Source organism: Narcine bancroftii, chromosome 10 (genome assembly GCF_036971445.1).
Source record: "Narcine bancroftii isolate sNarBan1 chromosome 10, sNarBan1.hap1, whole genome shotgun sequence".
NCBI lineage: Eukaryota > Metazoa > Chordata > Chondrichthyes > Torpediniformes > Narcinidae > Narcine > Narcine bancroftii.
In genome coordinates, this window is record NC_091478.1 from 17,014,220 (window position 1) to 17,034,761 (window position 20,542).

The following is a 20,542-nucleotide window of genomic DNA, read 5'->3' on the forward strand; positions in this document are numbered from 1 at the left end:
GTGGGGGAAGGGTTTAATGTTTATTTGCTTTATCATAATTACCAGGTAATTTGTTTAGCTATGAGAAATTTCTGATTTAAAACCAAAATTTAATCAACAATGTTGAAGATCATTTGACCCACTTTTTTCATCCCATTTGTACTCCAAAATATTTAGCCCAGCATTCTGTTATATTTTAAATTACATTTATTACATGATCTTATCTAAAAGTTTATTGTACAAATTTAATTTTTTAAATCCAAAGACTTTTCGAAGTAACATTCTTTAAATTTGCTCCTAACTACTTCAGTTTTAGTATTATTTAACAGTATTGGAATAGAAGCAGCATTTTTGAGGCAACACCTCACTGACAAAAGGCAAAGGAGGAAAAACCCAACACCCAACCCCAACCAACCAATTTTCCCCTGCAACCGCTGCAATCGTGTCTGCCTGTCCCGCATCGGACTTGTCAGCCACAAACGAGCCTGCAGCTGACGTGGACTTTTTACCCCCTCCATAAATCTTCGTCCGCGAAGCCAAGCCAAAGAAGAAGATTATTGATATAATAACATGTCTGAAGCATTCTTTTCAAAACAAGGTCCCTGATGAGCATATTATATTCAATGGTATTATTTTGTCGCATGCCAACTCCAATCATCGCCCCCATCAACATGAATACATAACTCAAGCAGGTCACGCTGGTAAACTAATGACAATCTGCAAATCATTCTGATCTCTCCAGAACCAGATCCGTTTGATACCCTGGCAAGGCTTAATCAGTTACCCTGATCATTCAATTAGCCAAAATAATTTAAAGAATACCAGAGCATGGAATAAGGCTATATTTCCCTCTGCTTTTGTTGTTTCTCTTCGGGCTGTCCAATTAATTCCACTCTCCTGCTCATTCCCTGTAGCCCTTTTGTTTTAATATTGATGTTGATTCTGCTCTGCCATACTTTCTGGCAGTGTATTCTAGATATCAACTCACTGTGTGAAAACAATTTAATAATTACCTAAAGTGTGTTTTATTTAGATGTAGACCCATCTGCCGATCCAAACAACATCATAATTTGCTCCAGCAAAATAATTCATACCACTGTATTTCCATCCCTTTTTTTCTCAGCCACTCTCATTTCACTATCTACAGAACAACTGCCTTTCTACATAATTGAGGTCACTCACCCATGGTATGATTATTGGAATTCTCTTCCATGCTATGTCCATGATCTTGGCATCCACGCTTTGTCCATGATCTTGGCATCCTTCCTACAGTCCTCGTAATGTAAGGATGATCTTTAATGCAAGTTAAGCCACATAGTGTTTTAAGAGAAAGTTTAGCATAGCTTCAAAAATAGGAGGTGCTAGAAACACTCATCATGTTAATAAGCATCTGTGGAGAGAGAAACAGAGTCAGTGTTTCAGGTTGAAAAACATAACATTCTTACTTGTATTTTTCTATTCTATTGAAGCCACTATCAAATACTCTTTTTCAATTTGGCCAACCATATTAAAAGTTATATGCATCCTCAGAACTTGCTGATCTTGCAAATTACCATATACAATTCGGTTAATAGGCAGAAAAGATGATCCCAGTGGCACCATCTTGACATGGCTGCTCCACTGCCATGACCATAACACGTGGAGCCGGTTCACCTGCCATCAGAGATGTGCACCACCACACAACCACCCCCAGAACCGGCAGTAGTGTGCCATGCCACCGAATCCTGCGTTGGTTTCGCCTTAGGGGGCCTGCCCCTATGCTTTGCTGGCTGTAGGGCAACCAGCTGACTGAGGTCGAGATGCACGGGCTTCAGAATGTCGGCTGTGAACAGTTCCTCCCAGCCCAGAATGACCAGTGTGAACGTGTTGCCGCTTCTGCGGTTCACTTTGTAGGGGCCTTTGTAGGGTCGCTGGAGAGAAGAGGAGTGTGTACTTGAGCGAACGAACACATAGTCAGTTGTCTTTAATACTACGGTCATCAAGGTGGGGTGGTGTCTGTGGCGGGAGGGTGGCTGTGGTGTGAGGAAGTCTAACTTGTCCCTCAGTTTTTGCAGTGCTGCCCCTCCTGCTGTGTCTGTGCCCTTGATGGCAGGGAGGAATTCTCCAGGGAGGGTCAAAAGGGCCCCGTATACCAACTCGGCCAAGGAGGCCTGGAGGTCCTCCTTGGGTGCAGTCTGGATACCAAGGAGCACCCAGGGAGCTTGTCCACCCGGTTGGGTCCGTTCAGGTGGGCCATGAATGATAACTTTAGGTGACAGTGGAAACATTCTACAAGATCGTTAGATTGTGGTGGTAGGTGGCGGTGTGGTGGAGTATCGTGCCGAGGAGGGAGGTAAGCTGTGTCCACAAGACTGAGGTGAATTGTGCCCTCCCACTGTCTGTAGTGATATGGCCAGTGTCCCGAACCAAGATATCCAGTGTGTGAGCACTGCCCTGGCACAGGCTTCTGTGGTTGTGTTTTTGAGGGAAATGGCCTCTGGCCATCTCGTGGCTTGGTCGACCACTGTGAGGAAATACCAGGCTTCTCATGAAACAGGCAGGTGATTGATGATATCAACGTGGATGTGGTTGAATCGTCGGCTGGGTGGTTCGAACTACTGGACGGGAACTTTTATGTGTTTGTGGACTTTGGAAGTCCGGCAATGTGAGCAAGTGCAGACCCAATCCGTTAACTTGTTTTCGTAAGCCATGCTATATAAACCGTGCAGCGACCATGGATGCTGTGGTCTTGATGGATGGGTGCGAGAGGTCATGGATGGTGTGGAAGACATGTGGTTTCCATTGATCTGGAAAGACTGGTCAGGACTAGCCAGTGGAGACATCGCAGAACAGGGTGCGGTCACTGTCTGGCAGTGGGACGTCTTTGAAATGGAGGCTGGTGATGGCTGTGTGAAAAGCCTGGGTCTCTGCGTCATCTTTTTGCACCCATGCAAGCTCAAAATAGTCTAAGCCTGGTTCTAAGGACTGAATAGTCTGCCTTGAGAGGGCATCTGGGATGACATTCTCCTTGCCAGAGAGGAATTGAATATTGGTGGTGAATTCTGAGACATATGCCAAGTGGCATTACTGGTGTTCCAACCAGGGGCCAGAAACCTTTGCAAATGCGTAGGTGAAGGGTTTGTGGTCAGTGAAGACAGTGAAAGGTCTGCCTTTGAGGAAGTAGCAGAAATGTCTGACCGTGGGGTAGAGGGCTAGGAGTTTCCAGTCAAATGCACTGTATTTTAACTTGGGGAGCATAAATGCCGGCTGAAGAAGGCCAGTGGTCTCAAATGTCTGTGATGAGCTGCTTGAGTACGCCTCCTACTGCTGTGGCTGATGCATTGACTGTCAGGGAGGTGGGGACATCAGTTCAGGGGTGGATCAGCGACATGGTGTGGGCTAGGGCTTCTTTGGTGAGTTCGAAAGCCATTGATGCCTCTTCGCTCCAGGCCAAGTCTTTCTGTTTGGAGTTCATTATGGGAAAGAGGGGGCGCATGATTCATGCTACAGCGGGTATAAAGTGGTTGTAAAAATTGACCATGCCGACAAATTCCTTAGGGCCCTTGAGCGTGTTGGGCTTTGCAAATTTATGAATGGCCTCCACCTTCTCCGGCAATGGTGTCACTCCATCCCTGGCAGTTTCCTCCTGGCTGAACTGGCACTTTGCTGGGTTGACCATGAGGCCAAAGTCAGCCAGGCAGGAGTAGAATTTGCGAAGGTGGGTAGCATGTTCCTGGTGGTTCCTGCTGGCAATGAGGATCTCATCCAGGTAGATGAAAACAAAGTCCAGGTCCCAGCCCATTGCATCCATTAGGTGCTGGAAGGTCTGCTCTGCGTTACTAAGTCTGAAAGACATGCACAGGAACTCGAAGAGTTCGAAGGACATGATGATGGCCATCTTCCTGATGTCTGGGTGGATGGGTGGTAGCCTCACACCAAGTCGACCTTGGAGAAAACAGTTGTGTCATGCACAAGGATGGCCATGAAGTCCTGTATTTGTTGGACTGGGTAGCGGTCTGGGGTGGTTGAATCATTGAGGCCCCAGTAGTCTCCACAAGGGCGCCAGCCCCCTGTGGCCTTGGGTACCATGTGTAGAGGGGAGGCCTATGGGCTGTCGGACCAATAGATGATCCCCAGCTCTTCCATTCATTTGAATTCCTCCTTGGCTAGTTGCAGCTTGTCTGGGGTAAGTCGTCTGGCCTTCACGTGGAGGGGTGGGCTCAGTATCAAAATGTGGTGCTGCACACCATGTTTTGGCATGATGGATGTAAACTGAAGCCTGAGAATACACAGGAATTTGCCCAAAATACGGCTGTACCTGTCGATGGAAGTGGTAACGATGGCCACTTTCTGTTCCCGAGCCCTGATGGCCATGAGCTGAATCGTCTGGAATGTCTGTGCATGCAGTAGGCATTTAGCTTTGAGGTCCACGAGCAGGCTTTGGGCTTGGGGAAAATTGTGCTGAGGAGTGGCTTCTCCAGCATGGCCAGTGTGAAATCCCAGCAGAAGGTCTTGTCGCCAAGGCGCATGCCAAAGGTCTTAATGGTGGTATTTTTGGCCACCTGCAGGGTTGGCCCTCATGGGCATGCTCGGATCTCTATAGATGTTGGCAAGATGATGCTAAGCTCTACTCCTGTTTGATGAGTAAATGGGGCCCATGGCTTTGTCCATGTCATCTAGTAGGCTGTTTGTACACCCCCAGCGCTGGTGATAGAAAGACCACCTTGCCTCTGGTGCTTCTGTTGGTCTGCAAGGGCATGGCTGTTCACTGCTTGTTCAGAAATTGGGCTGTTGTTCTGTCTGGAAATGTGTCGGCTGATTCATGGCAGATTCATTCTCTCTTTTGGTGTGCCAGAGAATGTCCACCTTTGCTGCGACCTTGCGGGGGTCGCTGAAATCCGCAGCTGCTAACAGCAGCTGGATGTCATCAGGCATCTGCTATAAGAATACCTGCTCAAACATGAGGCAGGGCTTGTGACCCTCTGCCAGCATGAGCATTTTGTCCATAAGGGCAGATTGTGTTCTGTCCCCTAGGCCATCCAGGTGCATATGCCTGGCTGCTCTCTGGCGCCTTCAAAGCAGAGTATTTACCTTCCTCCGGTATGAGGTCATCAACTCTAGCTGTGGTTTCTTGGACCGGGGAGCTGACGATATGGTAGCACTTTTTTGAGTCTGAGGTAATTTGCTCTATCTGGAACTGCACTTCTGCCTGTCCAAACCAAGTGCATGGGCAAAGTGCCAAAAAGTCGGGAGTTCGAGGGCAACTGCACTGACTGTTGCAGAGTCCATAATGTTGAGTCCAGAGGTGTCTGGACCCATCAGGTCCAGCTAACCGGAGTTGAAGGAATAAGACCATTACTCAGTGGGCTCGTCTGCACTCCAGTTGTTTATTGAAACTTCCCATGCTGCACTGTGTAAGGCCGCGGGTAAGTCCCGCCCTCACGCTGGAAACCACATCATGATGTTGCCCCGCGTGCATACGGGCCCAACCCAGCCAGCAGAAAATATGATCCCAGCAACTTGATGCAGCTGCTCCACTGCCATGACCATAACACACTGAGCCAGTTCGCCTGCTATCAGAGATGTGCACCGCCACATCTCTATATATTTCAACCCACCTTTATGCACTGTATGTGTATTATTTGTCTGTATGTGTGTTGTGTCCTTATGTGTGGTTTTTTTTTTCACTAAGGACCAAAAAACGCTGTTTCATCGGGTTATACCTGTACTATTGAATGATAATAAACTTGAACTTGATTCAACCCTCATGATGCTTTTGAGTACATTTTAGAAAAAAAGTGACATTTTCCGCATGCTTGATTCTTCATTGAGTCCTGCTCCAGCTGCTTCATGCAATCTGATAGGAGCTACATCTGATGCACATCCCACAGGTATAGTCACCAAGCACATTGGAGATGATCTCCTATATCCTGTAAGAGGAACACAGCTGTATCCGAGCTTCATTATCTTTCATCTCCAATGCCTTCGAAGAAAGGGAAGAAAAACCCTCATTACTGGTCCTGACTGAAGCTCAATGTTCATCATATCCCACACTTTAACCTCTTGACCCTTTTTCAAAGTAGCCGTAACCATTTTGCCGGCTTCTCTTTTTATGTCTTCCTCTCTGTCAATCTTGCAGGTACAGGTACTACCAGTCTTGATGCTGCATCTGGACCTTATTTTACTTAATCAGTCTCAAAGGGTTATCTCTCCATTGGTGCATTTTTTATCCAACCTGCCTTTTGTGCTATTCCCATTGTCTAGAATATGGTTAAGAAATCTACTGTTACTTTATCAAAAATAAGTTGATATGCACTTGCATGACATTCTCACACCACCTCATCAATTCCTCTAACCTCTGTGAAAAATAATTCTCTCAGGATTTGTTGCTACACATTCCTATAGACTTGAAATCTGCAATTTTCAACATAGAAATCTTTAATGTTCATGGTATGTCAGTGTCTGGTTTAGAGATATGTGTGCCACACTTTAATGAGAGAAAAATGGCCTCAAAACATGCCCATAGATATTACAGTAATTTACAAGCAAAATACATTTTGTCATCCTTTTATTCTAGTGACTATATTCTAAATAATACTGTATTAACTTTATTTTTGTATAGTACCTTATCTAAAGCATGCAGAAAACCTATAAAGACATTCATAAACATTCAGTGAGCAGTAACTTGGATAGTGTGTCCTCTAATTAATTTAAGTGATGTAAATAATCAATGATTTTAAAAAAGAAGCATAACATCATAGTGTCACTTCTCATTAGAAGAATAGTTCACTGCTATTCGAAGAGCAAATGCCATCAGTGTGATGTCTGCATTGGAATTCATCTACAAAGGAAATGTTTGAGAAGTGCTTCCTGTGGGACTCTAAACCACGACCTTAAGAGAAAAAAATGAGAGAACCACAAGATTGAAACTCTAACGATTTGTGATGGAGCTCAAGTCAGTATATAACAGCAAAGTATACTTAGCCTCCAGTTACTACCACCTGCCCTTTCTTCCAGCTGCATCTGAAGCAAGGGACTGATGTATGCAGAATCTGGGAAGTTTGCCAGTTAGCCAGCTGAATCAAATGCTCTTCAGAACGCAAACTAATCCTTCCAACAGTGTAGTGATGGACTGAAATAATAGCAAGAATAATGTGTGCTAGATTAGATGTAATGCTGGGAAGAACATCGATAGATTAGATTAATCAAAAAGAACATCATTCAATAAAGATATAACAGATCACTTTAAAATCTAGTTCCTGCTTTCTTTTTTTAAAAATATGTAATATCTGCCTTATAAAATATTGAATTTAAAATCAGTCTCTTTAATTAGGATCAAAACTGAAAGGGAGATTTATCTTAAGTCTATTGCAGAAAAGATTGGATTTCATTTTTGCCTTTTATCCATGACTCATTTCTATGCAATAGACACAGTTTGATTCAATTTAAAGTATTTGTTTTGTTTTTGGCTCAGACTAGAAGGGCCAAAGGGGCCTGTTTCTGTGCTGTAATGCGCTATGGTTCTATGGTCCATAGAGGACATGTTTACCCAGATATCTACCCAGATATCAACTCATTGTGTGACAAATGTAAAAGATTTGGTTTTGTTTCAATTTCGCAGAATATTGGACAGCTATTTTCAGAACATTTTTGGGATAGATCTAAAACCATGTCCATTGATTGCAATGTTTGGCATCTCCAGTGATATAAACGTTATTTAATGTCTAACCAAAAACAGGTCTTAGTATTTTCCACATTACTGGCTAGAAGAGGAATATTGCTTAAATGGAGAGAGGACTTTCCACCCACCCATAGACAAAGGTTACTGGATATTATGTCCTTTCTAAGTTGGGGGGGGGGGGGGGTGGGGAATCAGACATAATGTTAGGAAGAATAAGATTTACTATTAAGACTTTGAATCCATTTATAGCTTACTTTCATAATTGGAATGATCAAGATGCAGGGATGCAGTTAATGGGCATGTTTTGTCGGATCTCCGAAGGCCATTGCTCGATTTCAAGTCTGCTTGAATACCAATTTCAACCTTAGTTGGTGGATGGGGTTAGATCTTTATAATCAACTTTTTTCTCCTTTTTTTTTCTTTCCTTTTCTTTTTTATTATTCACTATGGATTGGAATACGAGTCCATGTATGATTATTTCTATATATATGATACCAATTCAAATGTATATTATATTTAATTTATATGGACTTGTAATGTATGGTTGTATGATAAAACTCAATAAAAATAATTTTAAAAGAAAAGAAAATATGCAACACTTCACAAATTTGTGTTTCATCTTGTGTAGGGGCCATGCTAATCTTCTCTGTATCGTTCCAATTTTAGAATATATGCTGTTGAAACGAGCTCCTGCTTTCTTTTGATTTAATTAGCAGATCTACTGTGGCAATTCTCAAATAAATTAAACAGGAAATTTCCCTTTTACCCTGTTTCTTAGTGTCTTGTTACTTCTTTGTATGTTTTTGCTCAATTTGCTATGTTCATTTTCACCTCCTTTTCTAATTTTTCATTTTGTTTTGGTTCTCTTTTTTCACAATGGGGGAAGGTTGTTGGGTGAAGATGCAGAGAAAAGAGAATGGTACAAAATGTGGTAAGTGAATTGAGCATAAAAAGGGGCAGAAAGACATTGTGACTGGAAGTTTTGGTGGAATATAATGGCACCAGGAAATGATAATACTACATTAAAATTTAGTTACATTATGATAGCACACATGATCAGGGGTGGAGTGAAATACCATATTGGCCAATAAACTCAACTTGTCAAGGATTATGAACCAAACATTTAGAAGAACCAATGACTGAGCTAAAAGAAGGAAGTTGAAGATTGTGGAAATTGGTCCTTGACATCACCTGAATAGTTGTGACAAGCACACTGAATGTTAATTTTGAAACACTGGTGGACGCATACAAGGCTATGCAGAGGAACTAGGAAGAAAGCTCCATGTCAATTAAAAGAAAAAAGCACTTGTTGTTTTGGAATTGCTGTTATCTGAATTATGTACAGTATGTGCGAGAAAATTTAAAACCTAATGGAGTGCAGGTTAATTTCACAACAAACAAAACTCTTCCCATTAAACCATCAGTGTTTTGAATTGTTTCTAAAATGGATGATCTTTAATACTTTAACATCAAAGAAATTTTGAGAATTAAATCCAGGTGCCAGGTTTGCACGAGTCATGCCTGGATGCTGGTTGCAACATTTAATAAGAGCTGCTCTATCACAGAAAAGGAGAAGCACCAGGAAGCTGGCTTCATCCTTGTGAGGCTACTCAGAGATAAGTTTGGAAAGTCATCCTCAGGAGGAGGCCACAAGTGAAGCAAAGTACAGCTATAAATTACAGTCAAAATTGGAAAGTGATTCAGTAACTGAGACATGTCTTGGGGGTTGTGAGTAAGGAGGAATGTGTGAGTTCAAACTGGGAGCAGAAGGGATATTAACCAGATTCCATGCAATATAGCAAGTTAGAATATCAGGATCTGCAGCAGAAAGGAAAACAGTGTTGTGCAATTCACCAAGGTGTTAGACTTGGCAGCATTTATTTTCCAGGGTAGGTAATTCTCGATCTGAAGGGCATAGGTTTAATGCGAGAGAGTGTAAGGGGCAGTGTTGTTATTCAGAGGGTAGTCCTTCTCTAGAATGAGCTTCCAAAGAAAGCTCTTGAAGCGGGTACAATTACAATAAAAGCCACGTGGACAGATATGGATGGGAAGGGTTTCACTGAAAATGCACCAAATGACAGGCCCAGAATACCAACTTAGTCATCATGGACAAGTGGGCCAAAGGACCTGTTCCATGCTGTGTAACTTTCTAACTAAGTATTACAAGGAAATTCAAAGGATAAATTGGGATGCAGTTAAATATTCTGTATTCTACTTAGACAAAAAGCCAGGAAGAGAAAAATAAAATAAATGGTTGTTACATTTATTATGTACCAAAATGATAGATCTTGGTAAATCTATTATAAGCTCACCAATGGGAAAAGCTGGTTCCATTATGATGAGGAAACATTTAAATTTAAGATTCTCATTGTGATTTTATGCATACGTGCATGTATGTAATTTTCAGTGTAAATAATAACATAAAATATAACATAAAATGTAAGATATGACAATTACAAAGGAAATATGCAGATGTGGATGTTTGCATTCTAAAAAGTGGAGATAAGAAATAGTTGTTAAAAATAATCTAGACCTCAAGGGACAGGAGGCAATCCATGGAGGGGAGGTTCATTTGGGGTTAAAGGGTTATTGCTTGTGGGGATTGTTGGGGTATTTCTTGTCTTAAATGCGTTGTCATATATTGAGATTAAAAAGGAAAACTTAAAAAACAGTAATGGAAAAAAGGGATGGAAGTGGTGAAGAGGCAGAAAAGAAGTGAAAATAAAGATATAAGATGGCCACGTTGGACTACATGACTATAAACATCAATGGAATATATAACCAAGTTTAAAGTGTATCCCATTGGGAAAAAAAAATCACATATAATTTAAAAGACAAAGTTACAATGTTTGAAAAAACCTGGGAACCATATATGGAACATAACAGAAAGAGCAGGCCTCGGACCACCACCACCACCTAAAATGATAAGAAGATAAACACGATCAGATTTAATGTGAATAAGTAGATGATACGTCTTTTTTGTTTGTATTCCTTTTGTATAAAGAATTGTTTTATTGTATTTTATATGTCCAATATTTACTGTTTTTCTGGAGGGGGGTGAGAAGGGGAAAGGGAGGGATGGGGGGAAAAAAAGAGAAAATGTCACTGTGAATATTTAAAGAGCTACATCTGTAAATATATATTGGTTCATATGGTTCATAGTGCGATAAATAAAGAATTACAAAAAAAATAATCTAGACATCAAAGTAAACATGATGACGCCAAATTACAGTTAATTATCCTTCAACCCATTAAATTGATTGTATTACTACCATGAAATATCAAGAGCATGGAACTAGCTGACAACTGCAGTTAACAGTAACAAAACATAACATCAAGAATTATATATTACCAATAATGGAATGTATTTGGATTTTATTGAACATTATACATTGCTTGCATTTCAATATGCAGTGTATGACAGAATGAAAAGTTCTCAGCTTATCACTAAGTAATGACTAATTGGCCTCGTGGACAGCCACATCAAGGTCATCTGCAAATTGGAGAAGCAACACCTAATATTCCATCTGGGCATTTTCCAACTGGATGGCATTAATGTCGAGTTCTCTGGTTTCCATTAGGCAACTCCCCTGTCTCTCTCTCTTCCCCACTCCTCTGTCTCCTTTCCTGCACCTCACCATCCCCTTCTCTCTCCATTCAGAAATTTGTCCCCTCCCTTATCACTACTCAGCTTTTTAATCTTGTGTCCTCTTCCCCAGATCCCTTCTCTATGGGACTGTACTCCTCCCCATGCCCCAACTCCCATCAGTTTATTCAAGCCCCAGCCTGCTTTTTGCCCATACCTTGATGAAGGACACAGACCTGAAACCTTGGTTATGTATCTTTATCTTTGCTACATAAAGAATGTTGTGTGACTTGCTGAGTTTCTCCACCATTTTTGCTTAAGCTATATTCACAGAGTCTGCAACCTTTCTTGTTCAATGCATTAGTCAGTGCATCGAATATAAAAGCAGAAGGCAATGCTCCAATATTATAAAACATTGGTCAGATCTCCGCTGAAGTTCTCTGCAATTACATCACCACATTATAGAAAAAAATGTAATACCAATAGAGAGAATGCAGATTAACCAGGATGTTGCCTGGGATGGATGGTTTCAGTCATGAACCCAAACTGCAAAGGCTGTTTCCCTTGAAGCAGAGGAGATTAAGAGGGGTCATGACTGAAGTATGTAAAATTTTGAGTGGTATAGAAAGGGTAGACTGCGAGAAACTTTTCCCCATATCAGAGGTAGAGAAAACTAGATAACAGATTTAGAGTGGGGGCAAGAGAATCAGAGGATCCGAGGATGGTGAATATTGTATACAATTTTGGTGTCCTAATTTGAGAAAGGACATTATTGCCATTTGAGGGAGTGCAGTAAATGTTTACAAACTGTTTCTTGGGATGACAGGGCTGATATATGGATAGTCTAGGGTTATACTCATTGGAACTTAGAAAAATGAAATGGGATCCTCATTGAAATATTTGAAATTCTGACAGAACTAGACAGGTTAGATGCAAGTCCAGAACAAAGGACAGGGTAAGCCATTTAGGACTGGATTGAGGAGAAATTTAATCACTCAGAGAGTTATGGAACTCCCTGCAACAAAAGGTTGTTGAGGCCTGTTCATTAGGTCTATTCAAATAGGAATTGGATGTGGCCCTTATCATTAAAGGGATCAGGGGGTGTGGAGAGAAAGTAGGAATAGGATATCGAAGTCACATGATCATATTGAATTGGATGTGCAGGTTCAGTGGACTACACTTGCTCCTGTTTTCTATGATTCTATGAGTGTCTGGAGGACACTGTTTAAGAAAGTGGTTGAAATGGAGTCGCTGACATTTAGTAAATGTGGACATTTACCCCTCCATAAATCTTCGTCCGCGAAGCCAAGCCAAAGAAAGAAGAGATGAGTGCATGAGGCACCTCGTCGTAGTGCCAAATGTAGGCAAATATGACTAACCCAGAATGCCACCTTGATGCCAGTTAATTATTCCTCAAGATGTGATTAATATGGATGGATGGTGATTTTCAGAGTGGACATGATGGAGCAAATGGCCTGTTTTCCTGCTGTATGGCTACCCACCTTACTTCTGCCAGATGGGGTGTTCAAATAAACACTTCAAAAATTATTAATGCCTACGAGCACTTACATATTGGGGGGAAAAAAACATTTTTCGACTTTAATCAGTGCTATTCTATGAATGTGGTGTGCGCTTCAAACACAGAGGCATAGAAAATCACAATTTTTTTAACAAAATAGAGTGTAATGGAAGAAAGATTTTACCTATCAACATAGCAATCATTTAACAACACTTATCCTACCACAAGAGCTGATTGAGAGTCAGACGACCCATTGACTCAGAGCCATTATCCTCTGATTGCATAGCCACTGCTGTAATAACTACACTTCTCTTTCACTATGTATATCACATTTCAGAAATACTGATGCTGAAGTGTCAAACTTAAACAGTTTCCAAAATAGCATAATTTTCAATAAACAATTCAATATAGTGCTGCAAGATTACATTTCTATAAATTAATTAATTCAAATCCTGGCGACAAAAGATGTGTAATGCAAACATAAAATGGAGATTAGTTCAAAGTAACGGTTTCCTATTTTGATTAAAAGTGGCATCTCTGAATTCAGGATTCATTAGGAGAGAACCTTTAAATTCCCTTAATGTTTGCATTATTTCAATATGTTCCAAGTGTAAAATTATAATTTTAATTTTGAAACCAATAATCATGCTTCAGCATATTCCCAGGAGAACCAATTACAGGAACATTAAGTTTGATTAAAATATTTTCTCCTGTTTATCTATCAAGACCCAAACCTCAGAAATTTAAAGTGCAGATCAGAGTCTTTATAGAAACTAAGAACAGTAGAAGATCATTTAGCTCCTTGAGCCTTTTTTGTCATTTTGTGATATTGTGGGCCATCTGCCGTCTATTTACCTACATTAATTGTCTGTTCCTTAAGAATTAATCTTGGCCAGTCAATATTATATTGGTTCTCAGCATCCACTGTGTTTTTGTGGGAGAAATTTCCATGCTACTTTATCACCGATATGTTAAAAAAATGGCCTGGCTTAGATTTTGAAATGACACCCACTTTTTTCTGGATTCCAAACCAGCAGAAATTGTTTTTATCTACCTTAGTTTTTGTTTTCCAAAATACTAAAAGAAAATTACCCATATTGAAATGTTAGATTTTACATATATTTAGACATACAATGAAAAAAAGCATGTGAAGTTATTTGTATGGAATTGAGGTGGTTAGGTGTTGGCCTGTGATGGCCTCACACTACTTTATTCTAGATATGCATGTAGCTAAATTTGCAGTTGTCTCCTGAATAGTAATCCACATTCATTTTACTGTATGACTAACATTCCCCAGGTTTCCACAGTACTGAAAGGAGCCATGAGCCAAGACCTATTACAGTACTCTTCCAATCTAGGAATTGCTTGAATGGGAAGCTGTCACTGGAGGTGAAGCAGCTGCTGACAAATGACTAGCAATGACTTGGAAGACAATGCAGCACAGTAAGTAAGGATGTGATGAATTAGTGGTATAGTGGACCAAGAAGGTTATCTAAGATTTCAATGGGATCCAGATGAACTGGGAAAGTGGACCAAATGGATGGAATTTAACTCTGACAAATGTGAGGTATTGTACTTTGGCAGGTTAAACCATGGAATGGTAGGATCCCAGTGAATGGTAGGATCCTGGGGAGCTATAGGAAAGATATAATTAATTTGGAAATGGTGCAGAAGATTCATGAGAATGTTACTGAGAATGGTAGGCTTGAATTATAAAGGAGAACCTAGATAAGCTGGGATTTTTCTCATTGAAATGTAGGATGCTAAAGGAGGACCTTATTGATGTATACAGAATCTTGAAGGTCACAATAAAGTAAATAGTCATAAACTTTTTCCAAGGATGATGGAATCTAAAACTAAAGAGCATACAGAATATTTAAAGTGAGAGGGAAAAGATATAAAAGGGACCTGAGGGGCACTTGGTTCGCATCGAGGACTGTTTCTATATGGAACAAGCTGCTAAAGGGACAATTATAATGATGAAAGACATCTAGACAGGTACAGTACCCTTCATAATGATTGGGACAAGGACACTTTTTTTCCTTTATTTGCCCCTCTGCTCCACAGTTTTAATATGTAATCAAACATTTTACACGTAATAAAGTGCATGTTCCAGATTTCATTCAAAGTTATTTGTATGAAATTTGGTTTGATCATGAAGAAATTACAGCAATTTTTATACATAGTACCCTCATTTCAGGGCACCATGTTTGGGACATATGACTTCACAGGTGTTTAATTACTTCATTGGTGCAGGTGTAAGAAAGCTAGGCTTGCTTCTAAGCTTTTGATCGCCTTTGGAGTCTGTAGTTGCTATTTTTCACCATGAGGACCAGAGTTGTGCCAATGAAACTCAAAGAAGCTATTATGAGCCTGAAGAACAGGAATAAAACAGTAAGAGACATCACCCAAGCCTTAGGATTACCAAAATCAACTGTTTGGAACATTATTAAGAAGAAAGAGTGTACTGATGAGCTCTGTAGTTGCAAAGGGGATGGTATTTCCAAGGAAGACCTCCACTACTGATGATGGAATAATTCTCATTATGATGAAGAAAAATCCCCAAACGTAGGTCCAACAGGTTATAAACACTCTTCAGGAGGTAGGCGTGGATATGTCAATGAGTACTGTCCCAAAAGACTTTCTGAAGAAAAATGCAATATTGTGTATCGTATTATGCATATCGTATATGCATCTATGCATGTCTATGTGTTATTGGGTCATTGAAGACGAGTTGTCATTAAAGTGAATGATATGTTGAATAAAGGACAGGAAGTCCCGAAGGTTTCCACGCCTAACCTACTACTAAGACCTGGTGCAAAGTTAGCACAGAGGCACTCATTTTCAACAGTTAAAGCTGATTATCATGGTCAGAACTGACCTTACCAAACCCTTTGAGAGAAATTTGAAGAAAATTTTGTTTCCTAAAGAGCCAGTTAAGTTTCCCATATTGACTATTTGGAACTTGGATCAGGCAATTACAATTCGTTGGTATCTGGCACCAGGAAGAGGGGCAACACAACAAATGTGTCCCGCAAATCACAATACAGTACATGATGGAAAGCTGCGTGGTCTAGGTCGCTGTCATGGCCCTTCTAGTTTTAACTCAACGTTCTCCTTAAGGTGCTCGTTTCTGTAAGTGTTGGTAATAACTAATGTATTTTGCTGTTCCGATTTAGCATTTATCAACCAATGAGGCATGGAGCAGCTATTCAGGGGGCTTCAGTACGATGGCATTCAAACAGGCATTGAGAAAGAAATAGAAGTATCAACAGTCCTGGTTTTATTAAAACTCGTTTAGAAGATATGGGCCTACATCGACACATTAGACAAAGTCGAAATAGGAACACCCTTAGGCCATTTTCTTGAACTGTGTCGGCAGAATTTCGGACCCCAGTGACAGCTCTGAAGTTCCAAGTTCCTTGAAGTCGAAAGCATGGACAATTATTAATGCGACGCTGGCGTTTATCTGATCTGCGCGGCCCCCTATCACCGAGGCAAACAAAATGACTGCACTATGAAAAGTATTTTGCGAGCCCAGTGGTATAGTTTTTTTTAATGTGTACATTTTTTGTTACGACTCCATGATAGCGATACTGTGCAATTATCTATTGAACGATCCTCTGCCAATCACTTACTTAATGCTTACCTCATATCCGTAATTGCACACTAACCGCAACAAGCAAAAATATATCGTTGAAGGACCACAACGTTTAGTGTGCATTAATGAAGGATGTGCAATAAATTAATCTCATTAGTCCTATAAAAACAGGCTCCATCAAGTTAAACAGGAAAGACAGCAGACGCTGTGATTGCAATGGGATTCGAATCAGATCCAAAACGTTGGTTAGCCTTTACTTCCTATGGATGCTGTGTGACCTGCTGAACTTCTCCTGCACTTTTATAGACTCCACTTAAGGCCGATCGGTTAACTCAGTGAGTTGCTATTTAAGGAACTTGATTTTAAGTCGGTCCAGGCTGATAGAATGAAAATCTCCTTCTTCTTTTGTCTGAAAGTATCTTCGATGCATCAAATTCGTTCAGTCTCAATTCGTTTCCAGATCGGCGCGGTCTCACTACAGAAATCGACCCCTTATCACAATATTGACAATGTCGTTTAGGAGGCCAAAGAGGGCACATGCAATGGGAAATAAAAGATACTGACGCGGTGAAGGAGCAGGCTGTAAAGGTACACTCCCTGGCCAGGTTAGGCTGTCCAGTACATTTCCCGGCATTAACGACGCATTGCTGCTGAGAGCACACAGCAAATTTGAAAGTTAAAGTTAAAAGGATACAAATGCTGCCACATATAATGTATGGAGCACGATTAGGAAATATCCTCGCCACAGTCGATAATCAAAATCTTTGGGTGTGTGAACCCTATTACACAGTGTATATGAATTTCCACTCTGGAGCAGTGAAGGACAATTTATCTGCACACAGAAAGAGTATTCTTCCAATTAAAAAAAAAATTGTATTCCCTAAACCTTGCACTTCCCTTCTTTATACCACAATATATGTCCAGTCCCCGTGTCGATGCATCGCACCAAGATGCTGTTCTTTTAAGAACGGTCCCTTTGGATTCATTTCAGTGGAAAGAATAAAGGCATGGACTATTTTCTGAACGGACAACGAGTTCACAATATCAGAGGTGCAGAGGGACTTGGAACTCCTCGTAAGATTCCCTGAAGGTTAACTTGCATGTCAAGTTGGTCGTAAGGAAGGTAAATGCAGTGTTCGCATTCATTTGGAGAGGATAGAGTATAAAAGCAGTGACGTAATGTTAAAACATTACAAGGGATTTGATCATCTAGTAGTTGTAGTATTGTTAACAGTTTTGGGCTTGTTATCTAAGAATATTTTAGCATTGGAGAAGGTCCAAGGCGGAACATCAGAATGGTCCCTGGAATTAATGAGTATGAACGCTCGGGGACTGTACTCGCTGGAGTTTCGAAGAATATCATTAAAACATTACTAAAGCTGAAAGGTTTGGATAGAGGACGTGGAGAGGATGTTTTCTTTGGTGGGGAGTTTGGGGTCAGAGGGCACAGCTTCAGAATAGAAACGCGTCGCCTGAGAACAGAGATGAGGAGGGTGGTGAATGTGTGGAATTCATTGCGCTGACCGCTGTGGAGGGCATAATTGGGTTAAGACGGAGGTCGATAGGTTCCTGATAAGGAAGGAAATCAAGGGTTACGGGGAGATTGGGGTTGAAAATTAGAATAAATCAACTATGATGGAATCATAGCCTATGGAGCAGGGTTGTCTCGATAGGCCGAATGGCCTAATTCCGCTTCTATTTCTTGTTGTCTTGTTAAAAACACAGAAATGCTGGAGAAACTCAGCAAGACTCACATTGTCTAAACGAGGTAAAGATGTATTACTGACTTTTCGAACCTGAGCCTTTGACACAGCGAGACCTGCTGAAATCCGCCGGCATTTCTGTGTACATTCACCGCGTCTGCAGAATTTCGTGTGTTACTCTTATATGCGGTGTCTATAAAGGTCTGTACCTTTATTGTCCAAACAATAGAATAACTCGGAACAATTTTATCAATAATTAGGTTAGGAGGTAAAGTTTTCAGATATTGCAGCTCTCCGTGTTGACTAAATTTTAAAGCGCCAGTAAACACTACAGTCTTTATGTCTTTATCCATAATTATTTGAGTAGAAAATCGCTGAGTCCATGAGCAATTGGTTAATTAATAAATAGGCAATATCAATGTTTCAATGTCCGAAAAGTACATGATCGTTCCCCCCCCCCCCCCCCCCCCGAATTCAGTACAGAAACAAATGAAATGTAGTAGGGAAAGTTTCCATGGCTTAAAACACATTGGTGATAACCTGGAATTCATTCCACTACACAATGAAACGGTGCAGCGGCCCATCTTCGGTGGTACCAGAATTTATTCAACTTGTCAGAATAAGTGTAAGGAACCAAGATTATTTTAATGCTTTACAAAATGAAAGACACGCAAAAAAGTTCCACATCAAAATGTACTTACGCCGCACTTAAGCTAATAAAAAAGCATAGTATTAAAAAAAATATATATACTGACGAATTCGTCAAATTTTAATGAAACATTTTTAAAACGTGGCGTCTGGGCTTGTGCTTTATAACAGATATCACATTTATTATCTGTGGGAATGTGGCAGGTTTTAGATTTTTCCTGACACTTCGTTTCAATCTGATTCCTGTTGTTAGGGCGCATGGTCTTTGGATTTATTTATTTTTTTGCTTATGATGCAAGTCTAGTCAAATTATCTGCAAATATAACACAGTTATATTCAATATTGCGGAACATATTGAAAATGTTACACAAAATGTTTTGATACATGTATTTCACGATGTACAAACAATAGAATAACTCGGAACAATTTTATCAATAATTAAACCTTTTCCGCTACGTTAACAAGCACCAAAGTGATGAAGGGCGTTTAAAACGATTCATAGATGGTAAACAACGACCTTCCTTTACCGCCGCCCATTCTCGATATGTTGCCGGCCAGCTCCAATATAAACGAGGTGTCCTTTTTTAAAAAAAATTGAGACCAGTATTATTTGAATGCAGTTTGAATAAATTGGCAGTAAAAACGGCTACCCCGAGTGATGTGAAAGTGCCGTGTCTTGGTTCATTCCTCCAAACCTCCACTTTCCAGCTTCTCCATGGGCTATTCGCCAATGCGTTGGCAGAGGTCAGATCAGATCGATCCACACTTAATCAAAGTACAGTTAAATGAGATTGATTTGCAATTTAGAACGTTTGTTTTTATTCTAGATTAACGAGGAAGTTCAAGGTAAGAAACTACCGCAAAAGCACCTCATTCAATCTTTGGCTATTTTGATGTGCAAAAATTGCACATTGCACAGTTAACACCGAAATGGTGATTTACTCCTTTAGTACAATATTAAAATCTCCACATCGGAGAAACATTCGTGGGAAACCTATTCATATTTATGGTAATATTGTCCCAACCCAGTTAAAAAGTGGTGACAAACTTCTGGCTTCACAGATATTTAAAAATGGTTTCAAACATCCAGAGTTCCACTTAATGCCAAGATCATTTTATTTTGATCTGTTTTGTTTTGCTCAAGTGATAGGTGTCGAATATAGAAATGGAAAGAGTTTTATATATATAATACACACACACATTTGTCATTCCCCTTTTAAGATAATTCACTCCCGTTCATTTGTGTTTCTTTGAGTAATTTTTCATTACAGATGATTTACAGTTTCTCGGAATTTCAAAATTTTAGAAGTTACGTGACGAGAACACGCGGGACAGTAGATTATAGTGAAGTTTCAATGTAGACATTTTAATTCTGTTCCGCTTTGCAGAACAACCTGGATCCAGTACGAAATAAGAAATAAAAGGTCTACAGTACTTCATAGTTTAGATATTTGAATAACATCAGAGTTTGTGAGGGCTGACTGTTTTTTTTTAAACATGACGGCGCAGAACAAGTGTCCCATATTATTGCGAACGGAGCTCAAGCAATTCAAACCAAATAATATTTAGAGATATTTGATCAAGAGTGACAGTAATACTGCATAACAATCTCTATATGTTTAAAACAAGGTAACTATTATTTCCTTTTCACGAATCTTGATGAATGGCATGTGCAACAAATAATGATTCCAGGGTTATCGCAGTGCTGGATGCGATAACCCAGTTTGGTTTGAAGAGCGCCGGCAATCTTTTTTATTAAACTGCAATTAAAACCAACCTCACGGAATAAAAAAGCGTAGTGTGAATGTAATGGACAGTAACTTAAATGTCTGAAACAATCCGAGTA

The 20,542-nt window shown here is 40.2% G+C and overlaps 1 protein-coding gene and 1 non-coding gene across 8 annotated transcripts in view; one reads left to right on the forward strand and one right to left on the reverse strand.

Moving 5' to 3' along the window:
- LOC138744224 (synaptic vesicular amine transporter-like) overlaps positions 1-20,542 on the forward strand; it is a 146,641-nt gene that overhangs the window by 2,000 nt on the left and 124,099 nt on the right. For 3 of the 7 annotated variants that reach the window (XM_069900041.1, XM_069900040.1, XM_069900045.1), the window contains one exon: positions 14,042-14,187. The exons of 1 other annotated variant lie outside the window; for it this stretch is intronic. The gene's annotated coding sequence lies outside the window, so the exon portion shown is untranslated. Of the gene's footprint in view, positions 1-14,041; positions 14,188-17,336; positions 17,469-19,523; positions 19,543-20,542 lie in introns of all 7 variants that reach the window. 3 more of the 7 variants (XM_069900043.1, XM_069900042.1, XM_069900044.1) reach the window with 3 other exon arrangements.
- LOC138745130 (U6 spliceosomal RNA) lies at positions 8,224-8,329 on the reverse strand. Its single transcript, XR_011346058.1, has one exon. It is a non-coding gene; the product is annotated as a U6 spliceosomal RNA (small nuclear RNA).